Below are 17,084 nucleotides of genomic sequence, written 5' to 3' on the forward strand. Positions count from 1 at the left end.
AGATTTTCCCGATGAGCAACTTTTTTATTAAAATCTAGAAGTAACCCTAAAGCATTTGCTGTTAATACCTTGCATTTTTCTAATGCCTTTCATCCAAGGATCTTAAAAAGCTACATCACTGTAAGGTATAAGAATTATTCCTATTTTAACCATGCCTAAAATGTGGGCACAGAGTTGAAAAAGTCCCTGAAGTCACACAGAAAGTTAGTGGAAAGACCTCAGTTCTCTGTTCCACTGACTGTACAGAATTTCTTATTGTGGCCCTTGATACCAAAGAGATAAAATAGAAAGTCAATTATAGCTAAGATTAAGAATATGCCACTGACACAAACTGTTCAATGATCCTTTTCCAGGATAGGAAATGCGCGATAAAAGTCTAGGACAACATACTTTAACATTTTCTCCACTGTTTTATATTTAAATTTCTTTTCTATGACTTTATCTCTCACTTCTCTAGTGTTTTGAGATACAGGCAAGACAGATACAAAATAAACTTTGTAAAGTATTGTATAGTAGAAGCACATGGCATAATGGTGAGCAATTCCAAGCACACATGCCAAAAGGCAGCATGCAAATCCTTCTATCTGGGCATGTGAGCATCTCTGCTTCCCATCTTCACCACTCCCTGGATTAAACTTCCAAATTCTATTCACAGTAGGTGTGCGGAGATAAGAAGAAACTGTCATGTAGGGAAACATCAAAGCCAGGCCAGACATACCTGCCACCACCTTCCCACAAAAAGAGAGATAACTTCCCAAAACTCAGGCTCACGACAACTAATATGACGACGGCAGTTTACAATACCAACATTATTTACAGATTGGTCTTGCCCACCCTACCCCTTGTTCTGTGGTGTACATACAACTCTGCATATATCATCAAGACCTTGGCAAATGATAGGACCAGTTTTATTCTGGTATAGTTCATGCCACCAGGCTCCTCAGTACATCACAATCTTACAGAGAGAACAAGGGAGGTGAAGTGACAATAGTATTACTATTTGACCTTGGATTAACTCATTGAGTTCTCTAGCATGTACACCACAGAACAGTCTGATATGGAAATCCTAGCATTATCCAGATTGCTTTTCTTCTCTCAAACATACAACTGCCAGAGCTGTTGTGCATCAGAGACACTGTTGAACATATAGATATTAGCACTGTTGTCAGCCCAAAGGTCAAAAATCAATTATTTGAACTCTAAAAAATGAGATTGGCCCCCCAAAAAATCCAAGATTTTTAAAAGCAGACAATATGTTGAGGAATGTCTATCTTTTGATCCTTGACTTTACCCATCCACCCCCAGTATGCATGTGAGAGACAATTAATGTTGCCACTACTGCCAAATTTATTAACGTGATTTTGGTACCTGCTAAAGAAGCTCTCAGCCCCACATCTGCCCATCCCCCTTCTGTCTACACACTACCCTATTAATTCTCTATCCCTTGCCTCACCCAGCCTCATCTCTGTTCTTCCTGCACCTCAGGGGCTCTTCACTCACCACTCCCAGCCTAGAGGAGCTGCAGCAGGGTCTCCCATCTCCCCTTCCTGGCTGGCAGGCAGCACCTGGGGTTCTTCACCCACTCCTCTAAGACCTGGTGTTGCAGTGAAGGAGAGTAAAGTGGGGAAGCAGCTGATGAACTATTCACTTGCTCACAAGACAGGCAGAAGAAGAAGAGCCACCCTGAGCTGCTGGGCTCCTTCTGCACCCTACTTCTTCCTAAAAGAATGGTGTCTGCTCCTTAAGGGAGATAGAAAGTACTCTGTCTGCTTGCTAATTGGCTGCTCTTCCCCGGGAAGCATGACACTGCGGAAAGCAGCCAGTCAGAAGGGGTTTCACCACCAGGCATGGTTGAAATGTGTGAAGGCTTGAGCTTTTTGCACATTGCCCCAACCCCAGCCAAACCTGGATGCATTGATCCATGAAAAAGGACACTGGAGTTGGCAATACTAGGCAGGTGGTGAATTGAGACTACTGCCTGGTGTGTAAAACTGTTACTTCACTTCCTCCCTAATCCTGTTTGTCTGTTTCACCTGCCTACTATATCTTGTCAAAAGCCTAGATTGTGAGGTCTCTGAGGCAAGGAACCCTTTGACATGTTTAGACACTCAGTCACCTGAGGCCCCTATCTGCCTACCATAATACAAATAAGTACAGTAACTCCTCACTTAAAGTCATCCTGGTTAATGCTGTTTTGTTGCTGATCAATTAGAGCAGGGGTCCTCAACGTGGCGCCCGTGGAGGCATCTAAATGTGCCCGCATCCTGGCCGGCGGTTGAGCATCCGCCGAAATGCTGCTGAATTTCTGCAAGCGACGCCTCTCAATGACGTCGCTGCCGAAATGCTGCAGAAATTTGGTGGATGCTTGACCGCCGCCACAGTCCTCCGTCTGGCACCCGCCAGACGAAAAGGTTGGGGACCACAGAATTAGACAACATGCTCCTTTAGAGTTGCGCAATGCCCCCTTATAATGTTGTTTGGCAGCCGCCTGCTTTGTCCTCTGCTTGCAGAAAGAGCAGCCCGTTGGAGCTAGCTGCTGGGGGCTTGGAACCATGGTGGACCAGCAGCCCCCCTATCAGCTCCCCTAAGTTTCCTGTGCAGAAACCGCCCAGCCAAATATCAATTGCCAGGCAGTTCAGCTGTCCCTCCCACCACTGCCATGTGTTGCTCCTACCATCTGCCTTGGAGCTGCTCCCAGGAGCCTCCTGCTTGCTGTGTAGGGGGGAGAAGAGGGTGCTAATGTCAGGGTGCTCCCCCACTCCTGCACCCTGTCTCCACAGAGCAGGGGGGGGGACACTACAAGGCTCAGGACAAGGGAGCTTGCTGGCAGCAGCTGCTGTCTCAACTTGCGGATCTACTTAAAAAGGCAGTGTACTTAGAGAGGGGTCAGCATACTTAAAGGGGCAATGCATGTCTCTCTCTCACACACATGGTGTGTGTGCCTGTCTCTCTCAGCCATGCTGTCTCCCTGCCCCTCTCCCCTCCCCCCATTCGTGCAGCCTTGTAGAGTGTGAGGCTACATTAACAACGTGTTAGCCCTTGAGGGCTCAGCCGAGTGCTAGTTCATCATTCAGCAGTAAGGCATTCCCTGGGAAATATCCCACCCTCTTACTCCACCACCTCAACCAAGCTTCACAATCATCATTGCTGTACACAGTATCAAATTGTTTGTTTAAAACGTGTGTGTGTGTGTGTGTGTGTGTGTGTGTGTGTGTGTGTGTGTGTGTGTGTGTGTGTGTGTGTGTGTGTGTGTTTTCTCCCTGGAACCTAACCACCCCTCTTTACATTAATTCTTATGGGAAAATTGGATTTGCTTAACTTCATTTCGCTTAAAGTAGCATTTTTCAGGAACATAACTACAGTGTTAAGCGAGGAGTTACTGTAATAAATAATTAAATCCCCAACATTAATTGTACCAGGTGACTTGAATACTTGCTCAGATGACATCTTCAAGATTGGCACAAAATCTCATATCCACTATTACCATGAGATTCAGCCAAGTTACCTTGAGTCTGACTTGCACAGTCAGATGTTCACTGATCCAACTGGCCTAGAGGAGGACAACAGAGGTACCCACAACTTTTGCTAGTCCACACATCATTTCTGACAAAGATCAGAACTTTTCCATCTCCCTATCTAAGGGCTACATCACAAAGCTGTCTCCAGAGAGCGGATTTCCAAAAAGCTGTGATGGACAGTTGCTCTTCCATAGAACCAGTGAACAGTTAGTTTGACAAGACCTTATAACCACAGATTGTTAAAAACTATTGCCTTCATATTCCATACTATTCCCCAAAGCTCGCAATCCAATGAAGAAAAACAGATGAAATGTAAAGGCTGCAGGTTGGAGCACCACTACTTCAAGATCCACTCAGAACCTGAGTACAGGACTTTGGAGCTGGAGCGCGGAGCAGCTCCGGAACAGCGGAGCTGCAGGTTTTTGCTTGGAGCTGGAGCACAGCTCCAAAGCCCTGCCTGACTAGGGAATAAAATTCCTGAATTACTGCTGTGAAGGTGACCAAAAAAAATTTTTAAAAAAAAAAAATTACTCCTCAGCTACTAAATCTTGACTAGCAAAACTGTTTTGAACAGATGGTCATCTTCGCCATGAAGGACAAGAATTCATCCTATTTTGCAGAAATAACCTTATACCACTGATGAATAACCTAGGCAATGCCTCCCTCCAGAAGGGCATTCTACCAGCAACACAATGGGCCAACTTGTGCCTAAGAAAGTCATCAATGGAAGGCAGCGTAGTATGTGAGGTCTTCAGCATCAACCTCTCCTTCCTGAGCTGTACTATCAATTTTTTTGTTTTTTACTAAATATTCCAAGCTGTCACCAAATTTTTGTGGTTGTTTTCCTCATCAATTTTTGCAAGTACACTTTTTACCCTCAATAGCCCATTTGACTCACCCTGATGTAAAAGGCTTGGACACTTCCTTTCCCTCCACCATTGGACAAGACAGGAGCCTCTTCTATTTTCTGCAATATTCGATGCACTCAATGAACATTTTAAAGGTTTGCTCTAACATCCAGAATGTACCAGAGATTTTTCTTTAGGTACAAGAGATTTGGACTCAACAATAACAAAACTGTCATGAAGATCTAGGAAAGAAATTCTTCATGAGAATAAGGTACACTCCATCCATATGAAATGTACAGAACTGCATTATCACCAAATATGCAGCCACCTTTGATATTCATATTACGGATGTCAGTGAAAGTAGATCACTTTGATCAACTGCTAAAACCCAAAACCAATAACTAGCACCACACATTTTCTATATAGCACTTCTCTTCCAGAGATCCTGGAGCACTTTATAAGTATCATTATTCCCCTTTGCAAAATGGGGAAAAAGACGGTTACTCACCTGTAGTAACTGTTGTTCTTCGAGATGTGTTGCTCCTATCCATTCCAGTTAGGTGTGCGCGCCGCGCGTGCACGGCTCTTCGGAAGATTTTTACCCTAGCAACTCCGGCGGGCCGGCTGGGCGCCCCCTGGAGTGGCGCCGCTATAGCGCAGGATATATACCCCAGCCGGCCCGTCCGCTCCTCAGTTCCTTCTTGCCGGCTACTCCGACAGTGGGGAAGGAGGGCGGGTCTGGAATGGATAGGAGCAACACATCTCGAAGAACAACAGTTACTACAGGTGAGTAACCGTCTTTTCTTCTTCGAGTGATTGCTCCTATGCATTCCAGTTAGGTGATTCCCAAGCCTTACCTAGGCGGTGGGGTCGGAGGTAGATGTCGCAGAATGCAAACTGCTAAGCCAAAGGCTGCATCAGCTCTGGACTGTTGGACCAAAGAGGCAATGGTCTGGATAGAGGACCAGGTAGTAGCACGACACATCCCCTGGAAGGGTATGTGAGCCAGGAAGGCAGCAGAGAAGCCTGAGCCCTGGTGGAATGTGCAGTAAGGTGGCGCTATGGAACATGGACCAAAACACAGGAGGTGTGTATGCACAACATCATTGAAGATGAAATCCTCTAGGAGGAGACAGGTATGCCCTTCGTCCGGTATGCCGGTACCATGAAGGTTTTGGGGGCGTTACGAGAGGGCTCTGTCCGCTAGATATAGATTGCAGACGCCCTACGGATGTCAAAGGAGGGCAATTGTTGCTCTCCACCGGAAGGAAGATATCCTGGTAGATATAAAAGGCAGACACCTCCGTAGGGAGGCAGGTCGGACGTGGTAATAACTGCCCTTGTCCTTGAGGAACACAGTACTTCAAGGAGCATGTTGACATTGGCTCGAGTAGGGCAGTCATAAAACTGGGTAGAACCAGAATGAAGAGCCAGGCTTATGGCGGGGCCTCACTGGGGGGGGGTGTATAAACGCTCCAAGCCCTGAGGAACCAGATGGAATGGAGCGGGATCTCGGCGGGAGAAACATTGCGCGTTTCGGAGCAGCATGAGAAACGCTTCCACTCGGCCAGATACTTGAACCGAATGGACGATTGTCTACCACCCCGGAGAATCTCGCAGAACCGAGGCCGAACAACGTAACTCGGATCGGTTTAGCCACACAGGAGTCCTGCTGTGAGGTGCCGGGATTACAAGACTGGGTGGTGAAGGTTGTCGTGATTCCGCGTCATGGGGTCTGTGCCAAGAGGGTTGCTACCGACAGGCGTAGCAACATGGTGTGCCAGTGCTGCCCAGGTTACACTGGAGCGATCCCGATCAGGGGCGCTCTGTCCCTGCGGAGTGTGAGCAGGACCTCGTGAACCAGCGGGGACAGTGGACAGCGTACGGCAGATGGCTGATCCACGGCCTCAGGAAATCCTCCAAGACCGAGCCTGGGGAGAGGCCTTGGAACGAGGAGAGTTTCTCTCTCTCTGTCCGTTCTCGCGAGAGCGAGGAGGGCTATGCGGGGGAAGACCCACTTCTGGAAAACGGAATAGATAAAGACGGGAGGAAACCACCACTTGTGAGACAGGAAGGATCTGCTGAGACGATCCGCCAGCTGAATCGCCTGGTACACAAGGCAGACTGCTCTCAGCTCTCGGACATTGATGTGGAAGGCCAGGACTTGCGCTGACCGAAGGCCGTGAGTGCGAAACTACACCAGGTGTGCACCCAGCCGAGAGATGGGCTGTCTGTCATGAGGGGCCCCGAGGGGTGAATGAAACAGCAACCCCGGATACACCGGGGAGGACGCCGACTCCCGGTTGAGGGAGCCTAGGCTGCTCGGGGGGAACGAGACGACCACGAGTATGCCACCTCTGCCCGGGTGGCACACCCAGGTGAGCCACGATTGAAGTGAACAGAGGCGAAGCCTGGTATGTTTGGCTGCAAACGTGTAGACAGCCATGTGACTCAGGAAACCAAGGCAAGAGCGAGGCCAAGTTGGCGGGAAGGTCCGTCGACCTTGTACAATTGTTACCCTCGCCTGAAACCAAGGCTGATGAAAGCAGGCTCTGGCGAGTCTGGAGTCCGGGGCGGTCCCAATGAATTCCTTTCCCTGTATGGGAATCAGAGTGGATTTTACTATTGATCATCAGGCCTAGACACAGGAATAGGTTCGTGTCGATGCCCATATGACTGGTACTTTGGGCCTGGGGGTTCTTCGAATGAGCCACTCGTCTAGACACGGAGAACGTGTATCAGACGGTGGTGAAGAAAGGTGGCGACTACAGCCATGCACCTTGAATACCCCTGGGCTGCATAGAGGCCAACCGGGAGGGCCGTATACTGGGAATAACGATGGTAGGCCCCAAACCGAGGGTACCTTCTGTGTGGAAGAGAAAAGGCAACGTGAAAAACACGTGCCCTTCATATCGAGGGCGGCGTACCAGCCTCCGGGATCCCAGGATGGGATGACGGTCGCCCTGGGTACCATGCGGAACTCATCTGCATCGTGACTTGTTGAGTTCCTGCAGGCCTAGGATAGGTCTGAGACCTCCCTTCGCTTAGGGGAATAGGTTTCGCCCTTAGGTACCTCCTGTATAGCTCCGATGAGGAGGAGGGTCTGCACCTCTTGCCAGAGGAATCGCTCGTGAGAGGGGTCCTTAGGAGGGGCGAGGATGGGAAGGCTTTTGCCCCATTGGTGGTCAGAAGGACCCTAATTCTGGCTCCTTTGGGGTGCGGATTGATGGCCACGACCGTGTAAGCCACGCCCGCTGGCCATGTCCCGACCTTGTCAAGGCGTAGGGTAAGAGCAGAGGTTGGGGACGGAAACGTCGGCACTGAATTACCGGCGTGTGCATGCCGAGAGAGAGCAAAGTGACCCTGCTGCCCTTTAGGTTCTGCAGCCTAGGGCCAGCGTTGTCAGAAAACAGGCCTGTGCCATTGAAGGGCAAGATCTGTATAGCGTGCTGCAGCTGCGAGAGAAGGCTCGATAACTGGAGCCCTGAAACGCGCCGTGTGGCAACACCCGAGGCCAGAGTCATGGCAGCGGAGTCAGCTGCGTCCAACGAGGCCTGGAGGGAAGCTCTCTCCAGCTCCGTCTTTTGCTGCAGGAGGGCCTCGGGAGTTCCGAAGAACCGACTCTGAAAATTTGCCCACCGCCACCCACAGTAGCGGATAAGCAGGGCTTGCTGGTGCGCTACACGAAGGTGCAGGGCCCCCTCCGGGTACATCGTATGGCCCAGTAAGACCACATGCCCAGCCTCTTTGGATTTAGGGGCTGGTCGCATTTCGATCAGAGGAGGGCCGGAGGGGTATGTTCCTGCCCCCGCCTCATCTGGGGAGGAGGAAGAAGAAAGGCCCGGGACAAGCGGGTCCTGTGTGGGCTCGAGCTCCTGGACAACCTCCTGATCCGGTGGGATCTGGGAGCCTGGTGCCGAACCGGGGGTTGCTCTGTACCGGTCAGACGGGGACGACTAATTGTCACCTCTGGCCCCCAGAGCTCGGAGGGAATGGAGCGAGATGGGATCACCGGTACGCCTCTGGCGTGGTAGTACACCCACGGCGTCCAGAATGACCACTGATAGGTCTCCTGGAAGACCCTGGAGGGCACATCGGAAAACAGAGTGCTACGCATATGAAGTGTCCGCACGGGACGACACTGATGCGTGGCTGGATGGCCCTGGAGGAGCAGCAAGCTCTTGGTAGAGTCTCCGTCTGTAACTGACGTCGCTCGATGCGGCACCGGGGATCGGTACCGGTAGACCGACCGGTACCGAGAACGGGACCTGCCACCGAAGCTGTGCCGGGCGGTCGACCGAGGGTGCGAGGCTCGATGATCAGGAGTGGCTACGAGTGTCCCGGTGCCTGGGGCTTGATCGGTGCTGAGTGTCCCGGAACGGCGAACGGGATGCTGACCGGTGCCGCGAGCACTACTGGTACCAACATGGAGAACGGTGCCGAGACCTAGAACGGTGACGGGACCGAGAACATCTGCGGGACCGCGACCCTGAACGGTGCCGCTGTGCGGTGCCGAGGTAGGGTGGCCTGATCAAGGCAGGCTTGCCCATCGACTATGCAACCCCCACCGGCGGTGCCGGGGGTTGAGGCAGCGTAGATGCTGTCGTTGCAATCAGCCCCCTCGCCGCGGACACTGTCTCCGGCGTGGAGGGAACAGTGAGCTCGACCATAGCTGGCACCCCGGATGCAGCTTCATAGCGAGCTCGACCACGGTCCGTACCGGGGAGCTTTCCGGCACCGGACTCGACGGCTCTTGCCTGGCCGGAGTTAATGGTGCAGACATTGACGGTGCCACGGCAGACGTTGGTGCCGGCGGTCCCACTGAACATAGCGCTCGGCTGCGGAGCAGGCGGCTCGGACGCAGCTTCCTAGCGAGCTCGACCACGGTCCGTACCGGGGAGCTTACCAGCACCGGACTCGACGGCTCTTGCCTGGCCGGAGCTAACGGTGTGGATACTGCCGGTGCCGCGGCAGACATCGGTGCCGGGCGATCCGACTGAACATCGCGCTCGACTGCGGAGCAGGCGGCTCGGACGCAGCTTCCGGGCGAGCTCGACCACGGTGCGTACCGGGGAGCTTTCCGGCACCGAACTCAACGGCTCTTGCGTGGCCGGAGTGAAAGGTGCGGATATTGTCGGTGCCGGGCGCTCCGACGGAGCATAGCACTCGGCTGCGGAGCAGGCGGCTCGGACGCAGCTTCCGGGCGAGCTCGACCACGGTGCATACCGGGGAGCTTTCCAGCACCGGACTCAACGGCTCTTGCCTGGCCGGAGTAACTCTTCATCCTCCAGGAGAGAGGTCCATGCCGAGGGTACGTCGGAGTCAGCGACGGTGGTGCCAGGAGGCCTTGGCGGCACCGGCGGTCCGGTGCCGAGGGAGCGCGCCGTGAAAACGAACTAGCGGTCGGCGCCGAGAGCGGAGGAACAAGAGCTGCCTCCCTCAGGAGCTGTTCAAAACGAAAGCCCCGCTCCCCTTTGTTCACGGATTAAGGGCCTCACAAACGCGGCACTTATCTGTGAGGTAAGATCCCTCGAGGCACTTAGGAGAAGATCTCTTGTCGGCAGCGGCTTGTGGCCGGCCGAGCAGTAGAAAACCCTGTGGACCGGGCACCGGACCCGGCCCTGGGTGAGGGGAAGGGGATAAACCCCAATCCCTGTAAAATAAATACACTATGCTATTCTACAAACAAACAGATTTAACTACCACTATAAACAGAACGGGAGAAAACTACGAGTAGCTAGGGAAGTGGAGGTCAGCTAAGCTGTGCTCCACTGTTCCAATGGCCGTCACGGGCGGAAAGAAGGAACTGAGGAGCGGACGGGCCGGCTGGGGTATATATCCTGCGCTATAGCGGCGCCACTCCAGGGGGCGCCCAGCCGGCCCGCCAGAGTTGCTAGGGTAAAAATCTTCCGAAGAGCCGTGCACGCGCGGTGCGCACACCTAACTGGAATGCATAGGAGCAATCACTCGAAGAAGAACTGAAACTTTGATACAGAAGTGAAGTGACTTGCCCAAGGTCACAAATTAGGTTAGCACAAAGACTCTTTGAAGCAAGAAAACTGTTAGCCAGAAACAATTATAAAATGGAAACGTTAGATACTAGAGTTGCAAAAAACTGTATTTAGGGGCAATAGCCACAATTCAGAAGGTCTGACCAGTTTCAAGAATTAGCATATCACAAACTGTAAGACCTATGTATGCAACCTCAGACTGTAGTATTAAAAAAGTCATTTTAAGTCAAGCTAATGAAAACCTCAATTAATAGAAAACAGTTCTAACAATAAGACTATCATCTTTATTAACTTCCTCTCAATTTTTGATTGGTTGAAAAGGGTAAAACTGTCAAAGACCCCAGCATAATTCTGCAAAATATTGTCTAAAAGTGTAGCCAGTTGACTACACATATGGTTTGTTATTAAGAACGCTTAAGAGATCAACTAACCAAACATTGCCCCCAAAAAAGCAGTACAATACAGAAAGGAAAGAGTTAATAAGATACCAATCCTTCTGAAAAGCATTTCTTGCAGTGCTGTTCCACAGTGGGGTGCTTTGAATTATTCCACCAACCACTTATATTTATAGCACAATTGCTTACAAGTTATAAAGCATTTTATGTCACCTAAGATCCTACCCACCAGTTTGTATCAGTTCTTTAACTTGCTGTTCTGTACTTCTCCTTATCTCTGTTTTGGATACTGCGAAGGTACCTGTACTAGGACACAGAACAAATGTATCTTGCCTTTGGCCTGGTCTACACTAGGACTTTAATCATTTCACAGTGCACCACTCTGTTGACGCTCTGGACAGCAGTCCGAGCTTGGATTCTCTGGCCAGCCACACGAAATGATGAATTCATTTTCCTGTCTGGGCGGTTTCTCCAGAATAGAAAGAGGTCCCCAGCATGGAGTGACCGGAAGTCCAGATCTGATGCGCTAGTTCTCTAAAGCCATGAAAGACAAGGATACAGGGCACTGCATGCCATTCTAGGTGGGTCTGCCACCAGTGCCCCACCATGACAGTGCTACAAACAGGGAAACATTTATTTTTTAAGAAACGATTTATATAAAAATAGAAATACTATATAAACATTTTTAAATATGAAACTAAACAAACAGCAGGTCTACACAAACAGCAATGGAGCAATAGTCCTCTGGGGATATTTCAAAAAGCTCTCAGAGAGCAGCTGAAAAAGCTCAGCAGAGAGGTTTCTTGGAGAGGTGCTTTATTGGGTGCTCTGTTGAAGTGCTGCATCTAATTAGTGGAATTAGTGTACTGTTACTATTGTGCATGGTAGACAACAGAGTTTTACTTTGCATAAGAATGAAATGACCTCGCTTAACAGCCACGTGTTGCAGGCCTCAGAGGAAAAGCATTTTCTGCTTTGCACATTGCCTCCAGCAGGAGAGCACAGCTAAGCACTATCTGATAAGCAGTCTGTACTGTAAGGCTTACCAGGACTTTGTGCAAGAGGGATGCAGCTGTAATCTCGGACTAGTTCGAGATCTCCTGACTGTTTGGTCTTCTTAACTGAAAATGACTAGACTGTGTTTACTGTTGGCAAACATGTATTTGTTCAAGGAAATCACCTACTTTTTCCATCACACAGCAAAGACAAGGGACGACATGTTCCAGGAACTGATGGCCAGCTCCAGAGCGGAGCGGCAGAGCAGAGACAGTCGAGGAGAGCCTGTGTCAGCAGCATCGCACACACCTGGAACGGGAGGATAGGTGGCGGCAGGAAGACCAGCAGGCGACTCAAACGCTGCTTGGTCTAATGACGCCTTGTAGATGTTCTGCAAGACCACAGGCAGGAGGAGAGAGCCCCCTGCAGTGCATCTGCAACCGCCTCCAACGCCAGAAGTCCTGTCCCCTCACCCAAAGTGACAAGAAGGAAGAACTGTCACTGCACCGCAGCAGAGCGCTAATGTACAAGACACCAGGATCACCCAGTCCCAAATCCAAGTTTCAACCCCCACTGTGTATAACATTATTTCTCGTGTCAGAAGACTTTGTGGGGATTTTTAATTACAGTGCATAGCCCACATTACCAGGGTACAGACTTGGGGCAGGGTCAACTGCAGGGCACACACAGACTGCAGTCACTAGGCACCAGGGACAGTCTGTGTGGTGTATGCTGCCCGGTCTTTCCTTGATGTGTAGGGTCCTGGTGCCTGACATCCCGAATGTAAAGGCAGGCTTCCCTTCACATGCATTTGGACCGTAGTCACGATCCTCCCGGTGCCCCGCCCCCAAAAGAGACCTCATCCAGGGGCAGATACTCACCCTTCCCCACACCCCTCACCCTTCCAACGCCCAAACCCACAGCCTTCCTGCAAACCCACCCATCAGTGCACACCTTAACCAGCACAGAATGCTTCCATGTTTCAACGAAGAAACAGAAATGCAAAGTCAACGAAAGATTTATTATTAATTACTAAAACATGTCCTTAGTTTTAAACTTGGTTTATGATCAGGCTCTCTTAAAATCAAGTGGACAGTCACAGGTTAGTGTCTGGCTGATCATAAACAGCAGCCAGGCGAGATTGTGGAGCACACAGCAAGCAGCAATAACTGGGATATTCTTTTCGCTGATGTCACCACCATTCTGCACTTGCTCAGCCGGTAGTTGAAGAGTTCCTTTTCACTGTCCAAGGCGCCTGTATAGGCTTCATGAGCCAGGGCATTAGCGGGTAGGCCGGGTCCCGAGGATCACTGTAGGCATCTGCACATCCCCAACCGTTATTTTGTGGTCCGGGAAGAAAGTGCCTGCCTCTAAACAGACCAGAGTTCCTGAACACCAGCACCATTGAAAAGTAGCCCTTTCGGTTAATGTACTCGCTGGCCTGGTGGGCTGGTGCCAGGATAGGGATGTGAGTCCCATCGATGACCTGGACATTTCCGACAGTCACTACCTTGAGAGCAGTTGGCTGTCTGGCGTGGCAAGTTTCCAGAGGGCTATGCCACGCTTCTGCACAGTCAGGGCTGCTCGCATCCCTGTGTCATCCCAGACCTGCAGCACTATGCGGTCCCACCAGTCTGTGCTTGTTTCCCCGCCCAGAATCGCTGCTCCACACCATGAACTTGACCCATTGCACATGATGATCCCACTGCAGCATCTGACTGTGGAAGAGGTGGCGATGATCGCAGCGGGCTCCATGAATAGTCCTGTAGTGTAGACAAGCCCTTTGACAGGTTTTATATTCGCTAATGCCAAAAGCTATGTTTAGCTTTGCAGAGCACTGTGGGATATATCTCTCTTGACATAGGTGAGCAAAGAACTGTAAAAAAAAGACTTCATATAATATGGCATGTCCTATGCTTAACATGTGCAGTAGCTAGCAAAGATAAATTATTTACTAAAATAACTTCACATCATGACCTTGTAAGCTAAAAACATTACTTAAAAATTCTTCATTTTGGAGTGGATTTTAGGAAACAATTTTGTAGATATTTTCAAATTGACTGCTCTGTAGTTCAGTTTCAATGATGAAGAATAACAAAATTGTTAAAAAGCCAGTTTTCATTTAGATTATTAGAGCTCTAGTGACTGCTTCTGAAAAGGTTAAAAAAATTATAAGTAAATACAAAGTGGGATTATAATTCTTAAATGTTCATCTTCTAGGTTGGTGTCTGCCCCAAGAACTATGGAGGTTTTTGTTTGGTGTTTGTTTTATTCTTTTGCGGGGGGGGGGTGTCTTATTTTTGACAAAATTCCAACCAGTCATATCAGTTACACACACTAACCTTCCCCCTTTGTGAAAACAATTATCTCTCTCCCTCTCCTCCATGCACCACTACAGTGAAAACAGCTGACATTAGAAAACTGAAACTCAGAACACACACTTATAATGAATAGTATGTGCTTTTCTAGATTTCAGGGAAAATTGTAAACTACCTGGCAGGATTGTTCAAATGCCATTCTCCACTGGCACCAATGGCCCTGGGTGTCATAAACCTTAAAGTGGGTGTCAAGGCCATGCCCCCTCCATGTCCTCAGGCCACCCATGGGACCCTGATTTAAAGCCTGAGCCCCAACCCACTATCCTCCTCTATGCTATGCCAGAGGTAGAAGTGATAAAATGAATGGTGCCACAAGCTGCAAAAGATAGAGGCAGATCCCTTCACAATACATTGCTGTGTCCAGAATCACTGAGTTAAAGGGGCCTCAAGTGGGCACTTTCTAACCCACCAATTACATTGGAACCTGTCAAAGTTGTGGCACTTGTAATTTAAATTTCCCAAATCAGATCTCCAGCTGGCAGTTTGCCAGTTTTGCAATATCAGAAAAAGCCCCTTCTAGATCCCAGAAGTGGCCATCAGCCTAGCCCCTGGCATCAAAAGAGATCAAGCAACTCAATTCAGAATGGGGCTGAAACTGGGAGCCCAAAATGTCTACTCACCTAGGCAGCAGAGAGTAGCAACCTCTCTCCCTAGCCAGTTGCTGTAGGCAGAAGCCAATCACTTGGCCTCGTTACCAGGCCCCATCACCAACAGCAGCATCAGTGATGGGCAGGCTAGGCCCACTGCCCTGATTCAGTACACGATACAGGGGAAGAGAACCAACCCCCACAAGCACTGACAGCAAATGGGAGATGAAGAGGGAAGCAGGGAGAGCACATAGAACACTGTCCTAGTTGCTCCTGGTTGGATCTCATCCACATATACCCAGGGGTGTCTCCACTATTCCCAGTGCCATCAAAACTGCATTCCATGCAGAAAAAAAAAAATTTCACTTAGCATTATTTAAAATACAATCTGTATTTATTAGTTTTAAACACAGTGATTAAGTTTAAGATAATTACTTAAGTTAGTAGTAAGAAACCATTAGTGAACTGTCCTGTGCCATAACGAGTTGTTTAATAAAATTCCTCTTAACTGCAATATCCCAACTCCCCTACTTTATTTGCAATAGTTTGTAGTTAAACTGAAACTAAATTAAACTGTGTTTATGAGGAAACATCTAAATATAATAAGTGAAACAAAAAATAAGCTAAAGGTCAACTGCTGAATAATACACTCATTTTAAAAGTTATTTATCAGCAGCGTTTTGTTACAGCATGTTTAGATTCTTCCCACTTATGACAAGGCAAGACACTAATCATGTTTTGTTTTCCTTTATGCTGTCATACTTCCCCTGTCATTTTAAAAAAACCCTTGAAAACTTAGAACAGAAGATATCAGCACCACAAAGTTACTTCTCACTCCCAAGAAGTTCAGGCTGTTTTAGAGGGGTAGTGTTTGAGGTTTGTTTTTAATAAAGAAAAATGCTTAAAATATTTGCTTAGGACAGAAAAACTATTAATAAAGAAAATTATATTGATAGAAGTTTCACCAAAATAACCACAGTTAATTAAATCTGATGCCTACAACTGACAATGTGTCTTTATAGAGACACCATCAACTTTAAAATCACTTCTGTATTTTTTTTTTGGCCTATTACTTTCCAAGTAACATTTACTATAACTGAAGGATTAAGTATTTATCTATATTTCTCCTGACTGTTCAATTTGTAATCGTGATAGCACTTTGCATATATTAAGGTGTTTTTCTTAACTTTATAATTGGTATGAATTAATTTCTACAAACAAACAAATTCATTCTTAACATACAGGAAATAAAGAATATCATATACAAAAGGAAAAGGAAAAGGAAAGGTAACTCACACCACACGGACTGTGTAACACTAGTGATGGTTCATTACTACTCTTTAGGGTTTACCTGAAAATCAGTTAAAATACTGTTCTAATACTACTTGATGTATTTGACACCACTCTGTGTACAATCAGACTCTGAATAATGAGTTTCTTATAGTCACCTTCCCTCCTTTGCCAATTATTTTTTCTTCTCTCACTCTCATCACACAACAGGGGCAGAAAACTACCATTTTAAAAGCCATAGGAAAATGCAGTTGTAAAACCACAAAAAACAGCTGACAACTCGGGAGCGGCTGCCCTTGCTGTAAATCATTGTTTAAAACTGACCAGATTGGGTGAATCGGGGCTTTTGAAGTTCTGTCAAGTCATAATTAGGATGAACGAGTTGACAGGCTGCGGCGGCCTGTCCCCCAGCACCTCCCTCCCCACTCTCACCGGGGCCCTCCAGCCTCAGCAGGGCTTGTCAGCGGTCGGAAGAGGTTCCACACACGCTCCGTTCACACCGCAGAGGGATCACCCCCACAGGGCAACAGGCACTTAGCACCGCCTGTCGTGTGTTCATAGCCCCCCCACGCCCCCCGTCACCGAGCCATCAGGAGCCCCCCGCTGAACCACCCACGAGAGTCTCCACCAAGCCAAGCACTAGATTAACACGAGCTGAGGAGGAGGGAGGCACCAGGGTAACCCGGCTGCGGGGGGAATAAACCCAGCCTCGATACTGCGGGGAGGGGGCAACACTCAGCAGCCTCCCTAGCGGGGGAAGTGGGCCGAGAGCACCGCCACCCCCACCGGGGGCGGTGAGGAGCAACGGACCGCCTGCCCCACTGGGGTGGGGGATCGAGCCGCCAGCTCCCCCGTTCGGTGAGCCCCCCGCCTACCTGCTCGCTAGGTCCGGCGGCGGCGGCGCAGCTGAGGAGGAAGGTGGAGGCAGCGGCGAGCTCTGAGCACGACAACAACAGCAGCGTCTCCACTCCTGCCTCGGCAGCTGCGCTGAAGAAACCCGGCCCCCTTGTCTTTGCGCCCTCTGCCGCTGGGAGGCCAGCGCCACAATCAGCCGCCTCAAG

The 17,084-nt window shown here is 49.3% G+C and overlaps 1 protein-coding gene across 4 annotated transcripts in view; it reads right to left on the reverse strand.

The window, feature by feature from the left end:
- The window catches only part of ZC3H7A (zinc finger CCCH-type containing 7A), a 56,134-nt gene that overhangs the window by 38,771 nt on the left and 279 nt on the right, over nt 1-17,084 (reverse strand). For 2 of the 4 annotated variants that reach the window (XM_039490640.1, XM_039490635.1), the window contains exon 1: nt 16,899-17,032. The exons of 1 other annotated variant lie outside the window; for it this stretch is intronic. The gene's annotated coding sequence lies outside the window, so the exon portion shown is untranslated. Of the gene's footprint in view, nt 1-16,455; nt 16,478-16,898; nt 17,033-17,084 lie in introns of those variants that run through there. One more of the 4 variants, XM_039490639.1, reaches the window with a different exon arrangement.

This window comes from Mauremys reevesii, linkage group 10 (genome assembly GCF_016161935.1).
Source record: "Mauremys reevesii isolate NIE-2019 linkage group 10, ASM1616193v1, whole genome shotgun sequence".
In the NCBI taxonomy this organism is placed as follows: domain Eukaryota; kingdom Metazoa; phylum Chordata; order Testudines; family Geoemydidae; genus Mauremys; species Mauremys reevesii.